This window comes from Chlorocebus sabaeus, chromosome 25 (assembly GCF_047675955.1).
Source record: "Chlorocebus sabaeus isolate Y175 chromosome 25, mChlSab1.0.hap1, whole genome shotgun sequence".
Classification (NCBI taxonomy): domain Eukaryota; kingdom Metazoa; phylum Chordata; class Mammalia; order Primates; family Cercopithecidae; genus Chlorocebus; species Chlorocebus sabaeus.
The window spans coordinates 76002369-76011584 of record NC_132928.1 but is presented as its reverse complement, the minus strand read 5'-3'; the positions used below and the strand labels follow the sequence as shown (position 1 = coordinate 76011584).

The following is a 9216-nucleotide window of genomic DNA, read 5'->3' as shown; positions in this document are numbered from 1 at the left end:
ACACACACAACCTATACACCACACACTACATATAGACCACACATACATGCACACACACATACACACTATATGTACACCACACACCACACACACAGCACACGTACACCATATGCACAACACACACACCACAAACACACAGACACAGGGCTATGTGGACTCCTATCTGTTTCTGTCTCCCTCTTATGTGTACCCATGTTGCTGTCTCTTTCTATTCACTTGCTTTCTTCTAAAATGTCATTTTCTAAGACGGTCTCTTCTCTTTTTCTGTAAGTTTAAGATAGTTGCCTGGTAAGCAAAGCCATGCTGTAACATTTGTTTAATGAATACTATTTATGATCATAAAGTTCCCACGAACACTGTTGTATTCTTTTTTTTTTTTTTTTTAGATTTTCCTTATTCTTCAGCTGTTCTATGAAGATTTCATGTTTTCTACTTTCTAAGAAATGAGTGCTTTGTTCACTTGCTGTCCTTTGATCTCGTATGTAAATAAAATAATTTTCATAATGATATATCAGAGTGGCTAAGTGTCTCCTTTCTTTCATTTGTGAAATCCACAGGAAAAAGTCAGTGGACTGGAAGATCCATATTCATCTCCAAACACCAGAATCAATGGAAATGCAGAAAGAAAAGGAGAAATGGTGTGTGTTGCAAAACGAACTAGGGTTGTAAATGTCTCTGTGCCACACAGGAGTTTAAGAAAGGTGAAAAGCCCTGCAAAGGAAGAAAATAACAACCCTCAGTGAAGACAGAAATAGTAGCATGAACAATGAAAATGAGACACAGCAAAATGAATAGTGGAAAATAGGAAATCGTATCTCTGTAAGCACAATTAGTGATAAATCAGCTTGGAATTTGATCATAATGCCCTCGGGGAAAAATTGTCCTTAGTGGGGGGAAAAAAAAACCTTCAAGAAATTTATGAAAGAAAACTGTAGGTAGAGGTTGGTGATTAGCGATTACCCACTTTTGGGTAGGGAAGGCATTGGATGATTAAAATACAACAAAATAAGTTAGACTTTAGAGATAAATATCCTCAATTCTATGGGATTTATGACATTGATTAATTTATTGGAGAAGGCTGGGGAATCTGATAATATATTAAAGAAAACCAAATCTTTTGAAATAGTATATCACCAATAATAATTAAAAGAGTGAGGAACTACATAGGAATGGGTAGATAGATCAATGTAAGAGATTAGAAAATTCAGGACAAGATATATAGACACATATGTGAGCTAGTATACGATAAAGGTATTACTTCAACTACTGGGAATTTATCCAATAGAAATAAATAAGAATGTACACAAATGTTTGGTTATGAGAATATAGTAGCACTGTATATAATAGCAAAAAACTTTTTTTTTTTTCTTTTTTTTTTGAGTCAGAGTCTCGCTCTGCCACCCAGGCTGGAGTGCAATGGCACAATCTTAGCTCACTGCAACCTCTACCTCCCGGGTTTCAGCAATTCTCCTGCCTCAGCCTCCTGAGTAGCTGGGATTACAGGGGCACACCACCACGCCCAGCTAATTTTTGCATTTTTAGTAGAGATGGGGTTTCACCATGTTGTCAGGCTGGTCTCAAACCCCTGACCTCATGATCCACCTGCCTTGGCCTCCCAAAGTGCTGGGATTAAAGGCATGAGCCACTGCGCCCGATCTGAGAAATTTTTTTTTACTATTTTAGTGTATCTGAACAATTAAAATGCTAGAACCTATTACAATTATTGCTTTAAAAGCATACTCAGTGACATGAGGAAATGTGATATGAAATGGATTTCAGTGAATAAAATGCATCACAAATAGCACATATGGAATGCTGATATTTTGAAAAAATGTGTACCCATACACAGCAAAAGTCTCTAAACACACATATAAAACAATATTTGCAAATTTATACTCTGAAATGATATCCATTGTTCTTGGTGGTGGGATTACAGGCCTTTTTTTTTTCTTTTTTTTTTTTTTTGGCTTGTTTGCTTGCTTCTTAATTTTGGGCTCTTAATGAATGATATGTAGTCGCATTATTAATTTTCAATGAAACAGACTACTTCTAGTCTAATTGCAATGAGTAATAATGAACAGTCTTACTGTCAATACATTGTTTGAAATAAAATAAACAACTTTAAATCTTTCCTAGAGGCACAATGAAGAAGGATGAATTCTTTCTTCTCATCCTCTCCCACACTGAGTCTGTTTAGATGTTAATTAACTGTGACCAAGTAGATGTGATTGATCAGTCTGGTAAACATCCTTTACAACAGTTTATACTGGCTAGCTAAATACTCATAGAATTAACTCAACTGTTAAAAGCAAATCAGAAAGATTGAGAAATTTCTCTTGGAGTTTATTCCATGGCATTTAAAACTGTAACTGCCAGGGTTATATGGACACGAACTCCAGTGGCTTCATAGCACCACATAGACACATGGCAAAATTATAACATGCCATTTAGGATGAAACCTACTACTTCTTTTACTCATGTGGAAACAGTTTTAAGCCACTGAAGGTTGAGTAATAAGACAAAGTTCCTACATCGGACACTTACTATTGTATCCTGCTGATTCTCAAATTAAAGCTGAACGAAGGAATTTAACAAGCTCAAAAAGACCCACAATCTAAAGAGCCCCTTCTGTGAGTTGAAAAATAAACTGTAATTGCTGTTTGCTTTACATTTGTATTGAAGGGTATGTGGGAACTCTTTCCAGAGAGGAAAAAAAATGTAAATTTTTACCCTCATTCAATTTATTTGGCTGCTACTGTATTATTTGAAAGTATTCATCATAAATTTTATACATCGTTTAATAACATTTCAATATTGCAACTTTTATTTAACCCTCAACTCTTTTGTTGCAAAGCTTGTGAGTTATTGTAATTTAAAAGCACAGATTCCGGTTCTTCTTTCCTTTTTGCTGTAGGCCTGAGTGGTTGCTGCCAAAATGGGCAAGTTCATGAAACCTGGGAAGGTGGTGCTTGTCCTGGCTGGACGCTACTCTGGACACAAAGCCGTCATCATGAAGAACATTGATGATGGCACCTCAGATCGCCCCTACAGCCATGCTCTGGTGGCTGGAATTGACTGCTACCCCCGCAAAGTGACAGCTGCCATGGGCAAGAAGATCGCCAAGACGTCAAAGATCAAATCACCTAATGCCCACAAGGTACTCTGTGGATATCCCCTTGGACAAAACTGTCATCAATAAGGATGTCTTCAGAGATCCTGCTCTTAAATACAAGGCCCGACGAGAGGCCAAGGTCAAGTTTGAAGAGAGATGCAAGACAGGCAAGAACAAGTGGTTCTTCCAGAAGCTGCGGTTTTAGATGCTTTGTTTTGGTCATTAAAAATTAGAAAGGAAAGAAAGAAAAACAATAAAAATAAAAACAGATTCCAATGTGCCCCATATAACTGGGGGTAAAGACATTCTTACGTTCTTTCAGTACCGGCCACATGACAATCTATCCCCCACCAACATCTACACAGTGAGAGGATTTGAGACAGGATCTCATAAGTAAGTGTGATGAATACCTGTTGAGATGTCTTCTGATGGCTGCTCTGTGGACTTGGCATAAGAAGCCATGAAGCCTCCCAAGACCGAAAGACAGAGTCCCAGATGTCTATAAGCATGCCAGTTATCAAAGAAACAAAATCGGAGAATGATTACAAAGAACAAGACAAATGTCCAGCTTTGTCAGTTTGCTCATCTGTGTGATAAAGAAATCTGTATGTCAACATTTTTCATTTGTTAACACAATGCCCCCATTGTTATAGGCAGGTATGAACTCCTCCAATGACTTATCCCTGGAGCTGCAATCTAATATGATTGAATTATTTTCACAAACAGCTTGTTCATATATTGTCTGCATCAATTTAAGATGTATACCTGAAGAGAGAGCTTAGCAATTTCCACTGAATTTCTACAATTCTAAGGGAAAAGATTTTTGGCAGTAAGCCCATGACTGACCTTCTTACCTCCTCTCATCCGTCACTAAAGAGAGCACACTATCAATATTAAGAGCATGCATTCTGGAGCAACCAGGGGTGAGTCCTAGAGCTACTATTTACTGATGGTATAACATTGCACAGAATACCTGACATGTATGCATCTCAGTTACTCATTTGTAAAGTGAGGATAATTATAATAAACATCTTATAAAGTCATTGCATTATAGGAGATAATATAAAGTGCTAAGCACAAATAATAAATATTCACAATTATTGCTGATGTTAATGGTATAATATTTCTACTACTATCGTTACGTTCAGCCCTCCATAATCATGAGTTCCATCTCCATGGATAAAACCAAACACAAATCAAAAATATTTTTTAAAAAGTATTTGTAGTAACCACTGCTCAAGGAAATAAGAGAGAACACAAACAAATGGAAAAAAAATTCCATGCTCATGCATAGGAAGAATCAACATCATGAAAATTGCCGTATTGCTCAAAGTAATTTATAGATTCAATGCTATTCCAATCAAGCTACCAGTGACTTTCTTCACGGAACTAGAAAAGACTACTTTAAATTTCATATGGAACCAAAAAAGAGCCCACATAGCCAAGACCATCCTAAGCAAAAAGAACAAAGCTGGAGGCATCATGCTACCTGACTTCGAACTATACTACAAGTCTACAGCAACAAAAGCAGCATGATACTGCTACCAAAACAGATATATAGACCAACAGAACAGAACAGAGACCTCAGAAATAATGCCACACATATACAACAATCTGATCTTTGACAAACCTGAAAAAAAGAAGCAATGGAGAAAGGATTCTCTATTTAATAAATGGTGTTAGGAAAACTGGTAGCCATATGCAGAAAACTGAAACATTTTCCTGCATCCACTACTGGAACCCTTCCTTACACCTTATACAAAAATTAACTTAAGATGGATTAAAGACTTAAATATAAGATCTTAAACCATAAAAACCCTAGAAGAAAACCTAGACAACACCATTCAGGACACAGGCATGGGCAAAGACTTCATGACTAAAACACCAAAAACAATGGCAACAAAAGCCAAAATTGACAAATAGGACCTAATTAAACTAAAGAGGTTCTACACAGCAAAAGAAACTATCATCAGAGTGAACCTACAGAATGGGAGGCAACCTACAGAATGGGAGAAAAATTTGGCAATTTATCCATCTGACAAAGATCTAATATCCAGAATCTACAAGGAACTCAAACAGATTTACAAGAACAAAACAACCCCATCAAAAAGTGGGCAAAGGATGTGAACAGACACTTCTCAAAGGATGACATTTATACAGCCAATAAACATGAAAAAAAACTCATCATCACTGGTCATTAGGGAAATGCAAATAGAAACCACAATGAGATACCATCTCACACCAGTTGGAATGGAGATCATTAAAAAGTCAGGAAACAACAGATGCTGGAGAGGATATGGAGAAATAGGAACACTTTTAAACTGTTGGTGGGAGTGTAAATTAGTTCAACAATTGTGGAAGACAATGTGGTGATTCCTCAAGGATCTAGAACCAGAAATACCATTTGACCCAGCAATCGCATTACTGGGTATATACCCAATGGATTATAAATCATTCTACTATAAAGACACATGCACACATATGTTTATTGCAACACTACTCACAAGAGCAAAGACTTGGAACCAAACCAAATGCCCATCAATGATAGAGTGGATAAAGAAAATGTGGCACATATACACCATCAAAAACTATGCAGCCATAAAATAGAATGAGTTCATATCCTTTGCAGGGATATGGATGATGTGGGAAATCATCATTCTCAGCAAACTAATACAGGAACAGAAAACTGAACACTGTGTGTTCTCATTCATAAGTGGGAGTTGAACAATGAGAACACAGGGACACAGGGAAGGAAACATCACACACCAGGGCCTGTCGGGAGTTGGGAGCAAGAGGAGGGAGAGCATTAGGACAAATACCTAATGCATGCGGGGCTTAAAACCTAGATGATGGGTTGATGGGTTCAGCAAACCACCATGGCACATGTATATCTATGTAACAAATCTGCAAGTTTTGCACATGTATCCCAGAACTTAAAGTATATTTTTCAAAAAAGTCTTTGTAGTAAACATGTACAGACATTTTTTCTTGTCATTTTTCCCCAAACGATACAGTATAACAACCATTTACATATCATTTACATTATATTAGGTATTATAAGTAATCTGGAAATAATTTAAAGTAGGCAACAGGATGTGCATAGGTTATATGCAAATACCATTTTATAACAGTGATTTGAGCATCTGTTGATTTTGATTTATGGTTTGTTTTGTTTTCATAAGTTATTGGGATACAGATGGTATTTGGTTACATGAGTAAGTTCTTCAGTGGTGATTTGTGAGATTTTGGTGTACCCATCACCCGAGCAGTATACACTGCACCATATTTGTTGTGTTTTATCATTTGTGCCTCTCTCCTCTTCACCGGAAGTCACCAAAGTCCACTGAATCATTCTTATGCCTTTGCCTCCTCATAGCTTAGCTCTCACATATCAATGAGAACATACGATGTTTCTTTTTCCATTCCTGAGTTACTTCACTTAGAATAATAGTCCCCAATCTCATCCAGGTCACTGCAAATGCTATTAATTAATTCCTTTTTATGGCTGAGAAATATTCCACCATACAAATATACAACAGTTTCTTTATCCACTTGTTTATGGATGGGCATTTAGGTTGGTTCCAGGATTTTGAAATTGTGAACAGTACTACTATAAACATGCGTGTGCAAGTATCTTTTTCAAATAATGACTTCTTTTCCTCGGGTAGATACCCAGTAGTGGGATTGCTGGATCAAACGGAAGTTCTACTGTTAGTTTTTAAAGGAATCTCTGTACCGTTTTCCATGATGGCTGTACTAGTTTGCATTCCCACTGGCAGTGCAGAAGTGTTCCCTGATCACCACATTCACACCAACATCTACTGGTTTTTGATTTTTTTTTATTGTGGCCAATCTTGCAGGAGTTAGGTGGTATCATATTGTGGTTTTGATTTGCATTTCCCAGATCATTGGTGATGTTGAGCATTCTTATTCATATGTTTGTTGGCCATCTGTACATTTTCTTTTGAGACTTGTCTGTTCAGGTACTTAGCCCGCTTTTTGATGGGATTGTTTTTTCTGTTACTGATTTGAGTTCTTTGCAGATTCTGGATATTAGTCCTTTGTCAGATGTACAGATTACAAAGATTTTCTCCCACTCTGTGGGTTACCTATTCACTCTGCTCACTGTTCCTTTTGCCACGCAAAAGCCCTTTAGTTTAATTAGGTCCCAGTTATTTATCTTTGTTTTAACTGCATTTGATTTTGAGTTCTTGGTCATTAAATCCTTGCCTAAGCCAAGGACTAGGAGGGTTTTTCCAATGTTATCTTTTAGGGTTTTTATAGTTTCAGGTCTTAGTTATTAATTAATCTTGAGTTGATTTTTGTATAAGGTGAGAGATGAGGATCCAGTTTCATTCTCCTACATGTGGTTAACCAATTATCCCAACATCATTTGTTGAAAAAGGTGCCCTTTCCCTACTTTATGTTTTTGTTTGCTTTGTCGAAGATCAGTTGGCTGTATATATCTGGGTTTATTTCTGGGCTCTCTATTCTGTTCCATTGGTCTATGTGCCTACTTTTATACCGGTACCATGCTGTTTTGGTGACTATGGCCTTATATATAGTTTGAAATCAGGTAGCTGATGCCTCCAGATTTGTTCTTTTTGCTTAGTCTTGCTTTGGCTATGTGAGCTCTTTGTTGGTTCCACATGAATTTTAGGATTTTTTTTTCCAATTAGTGAAGAATGATGGTGGTATTTTGCTGGGAATTGCATTGAATTTGTAGATTGCTTTTGGCAGTATAGTCAATTTCACAATATTGATTCTACCCATCCATGAGCATGGGATGTGTTTCCATTTGTTTGTGTCATCCATGATTTATTTCAGCAGTGTTTTGTAGTTTTCCTTGTAGAGGTCTTTCAACTCTGGTTAGGTATATTCCTAAGTTTTGTTTTTCTGGGTTTTTTTTTTTCTTTTTTTTGCAGTTATCGTAAAGGGGGTTGAGTTCTTGATTTGCTTTTCTGCTTGATCATTGTTGGTGTAGAGAAGAGCTACTGATTTGTGTACATTACTTTTGTACCTGAAAACTTTGCTGAATTCTTTTATCAGTTCTAGGAGCTTTCTGGAGGAGTCCTTAGGGTTTTCAAGGTAAACAATCATACCATCAGCAAACAGTGACAGTTTGACTTCCTTTTTACCAATTTGGATGTCCTTTATTTTTTTCTCTCGTCTGATAGATCTAGCTAGGACTTCCAGTACTATGTGGAAGAGGAGTGGTAAGACATCCTTGTCTGTTCCAGTTCTCAGTGGGAATGCTTTCATCTTTTCCCCATTCAGTATTATGTTGGCTATGGGTTTGTTATAGATGGCTTTTATTACATTAAGGTATGTCCCTTGTATGCCAATTTTGCTAAGAGTTTTAATCACAAAAGGATGCTGAATTTTGTCAAATGCTTTTTCTGCATCTATTGAGATGATCATGTGATTTTTGTTTTTAATTATGTTTATGTGGTGTATCACATTTATTGACTTGTGTATGTTAAACCATCCTTGAATCCCTGGTATGAAACCCACTTGATCATGGTGGATTCTCTTTTTGATATATTGTTGGATTTGGTTAGCTAGTATTTTGTTAAGGATTTTAGCATCTATGTTCATCAAGGATATTGATCTGTAGTTTTCTTTTTTGGTTATGTCCTTTCCTGGTTTTGGTATTAGGGTGATGCTGGTTTCACAGAATGAATTAGAGAGGGTTCCTTCTTTATCTATCTTGTGGAACAGTGTCAAAAAGATGGGTACCAATTCTTTTAATGTCTGGTAGAATTCTGCTATGAATCCATCTGGTCCTGTTTTTTGTTTTGTTTTGTTTTGTTTTTGTGTGTGTGTGTGTTTTTGGTAATTTTTAAATTACCATTTCAATCTCACTGCTTGTTATTGGTCTGTTTAGGGTACTTAATATAATGTGTATTCTGTGGTTATGGAATGAAATGTTCTGTAAATATCTGTTAAGTCCATTTGTTCAAAGGTGTAGTTTAAATTCATTGTTTCTTTGCTGACTTTTTGTCTTGATGACCTGTCTAGTGCTGTCAGTGGAGTAAGGAAGTCCCCCACTATTGTGTTGCTGTCTATCTCACTTCTTAGGTCTATTACTAATTGTTTTTTAA

The 9216-nt window shown here is 36.6% G+C and overlaps 1 pseudogene; it reads left to right on the top strand.

The window, feature by feature from the left end:
- Positions 1 to 2877: 2877 nt before the first annotated feature.
- On the top strand, positions 2878 to 3354 carry LOC103230825 (large ribosomal subunit protein eL27-like; annotated as a pseudogene).
- The last annotated feature ends 5862 nt before the right edge of the window (positions 3355 to 9216 follow it).